This window comes from Physeter macrocephalus, chromosome 4, assembly GCF_002837175.3.
Source record: "Physeter macrocephalus isolate SW-GA chromosome 4, ASM283717v5, whole genome shotgun sequence".
Lineage (NCBI taxonomy): Eukaryota > Metazoa > Chordata > Mammalia > Artiodactyla > Physeteridae > Physeter > Physeter macrocephalus.
The window spans coordinates 145,951,164-145,953,024 of NC_041217.1; the positions used below are offsets into that span (position 1 = coordinate 145,951,164).

Here is a 1,861-nt window from a genome sequence, read left to right on the forward strand (position 1 = left end):
ATTCTCGGGGCTGGTTAATCCACCCAGTGAGGTCCCAGAAGTGAGTGTATCACCTAGAAAAGCAGAGGAGGAAAATGCTACCAATAAAGAGAAAGATTCTTAACCAGAAAAGTTGTAATCTCATTTTGCAGTGAGCCATTTTTTAGGTTGGGGATGTGCTGGTTACCTAATACCACCAAGTGTTGCCTTTCCTACCTCTTAAACATTTCTCAGACCTACCAGGGCTCTCCATCTTTTGTCTACATTGTTTTAACAATGTTTTGTCTTCAAATGGTCTTCAGTTTGTCCCTTCAATTCACTCTGCAATCCGTAATGATTCTCAAATACAGATCTGCCCTCATTGCTCTGAGCATAAAGAATGCATTCCTGGGAATTCCCCGGCGGTCCAGTGGTTAGTACTCTGCGCTTTCACTGCTGAGGGCCCAGGTTCAATCCCTGGTCAGGGAACTAAGATCCTGCAAGCCGAGCGGTGCGGCCAAAAAAGAAAAAAAGAATGTATTCCTTATCTTGGTTTACAAGGCTCTTCGCCCTGCAGCTTCATCCCTCACCATCCTCTACATCCTTTATGGCACTATTTCCAGTGCCCCCAAGAGACACATGCTCTCCTCTGGGCATCTGCACATGCTCTTTTCCTTGTGGGCCTGTATTCCCATCCGGCCCTGTCACCCAACTAGAAAAGGAACCAGCTTAGATATGATGATTTTGAGGTGTTTTGGGGCTATCTAGTAGGCATTTGGGTAGACAGGAGAAGGGATGCTTTAGGAGGTTGATGAGGGTGCTACCAGAGGTCAGAATGGGTGATCGGCTTTCAGCTGGAGGAAAGACATGCTGCCTCAGAGGGAGGAAAGGAAGCAAGGATGGTAGAAGTTTACAGGCTCTGGAGGGGATGCAAGCAGTGGGGGCGTTATGCCTGATGGTCTCTGTGAAGTAAAAGGCCAGGTTTTACTTACTGATCTGAGGGTGGGGTGTAGTCATTTGAGATAAGTGGTGAAGGTTTGGAATGTCGGAGAGAGCACATTGAGGATTAAGTAAAAGGAAGCCCAATTATGACCGGAGACCAGCCCAGAGCGAACTTGGTAAACTTGGTTTTTCTTTACCTAAGCCCCAGCTGCCCGAGTGTAAGAGCAGAAGCAGGACTCTTGTTTTGGTCTGGGATTTGGCTTCAGCAGGGTGACTGTTTATTTATTTATTTTTTCTTTGCAGTTCTTAACTAGCTGGACATTCCACCGCAATGTTGCCAATCTCATCAAAAGTGATGTTTCCACTGTGCTTAATGTTTTTCTGCTTCTTTCTGTCTCTTGGCAGTTCCTTGAGGGCTTTGATGATCAGGGCAGAGGCAGAAGGTACCACCTCAATCTGGGCCTGTCGGTTCTGAATGGTCAGTTTCACTGTAATCCTGAGACCCTTCCAATCACCAGTTGCCTTGGCGAAGTCATCACCAACTTTTTTTGGAGACAGACCCAGGGGGCCGATCTTGGGGGCCAGGGCAGACGTGGCGCCGACTTCCCTCCCCACTGGTGCACCTCAGGTACACGACTTTGATCTCGTTGGGGTCGAACTTAGGAGGCATGGTGGAGGCGGCTGGTGTCGGATGAACCCGGATTCGGGACGACTGAAGAAAGTTGCACCTGAGCCTCCTCCGAGCCGAAAGCCGAAAGGGTGGGTGACTGTTTTGGAAGGACACAGGGGAGACAAAGTGGAAGGTATTGCGAGAAAATTGTTAAAAAGATACACCTTGAGGGCTTCCCTGGTGGCGCAGTGATTGGGGGTCCGCCTGCCGATGCAGGGGACACGGGTTCGTGCCCCGGTCCGGGAAGATCCCACGTGCCGCGGAGCGGCTGGGCCCGTGAGCCACGGCCGC

General features: G+C 50.0%; 1 pseudogene; it reads right to left on the minus strand.

Moving 5' to 3' along the window:
* Positions 1–1,206: 1,206 nt before the first annotated feature.
* LOC102983453 (60S ribosomal protein L12-like) lies at positions 1,207–1,651 on the minus strand (annotated as a pseudogene).
* Positions 1,652–1,861: the final 210 nt, after the last annotated feature.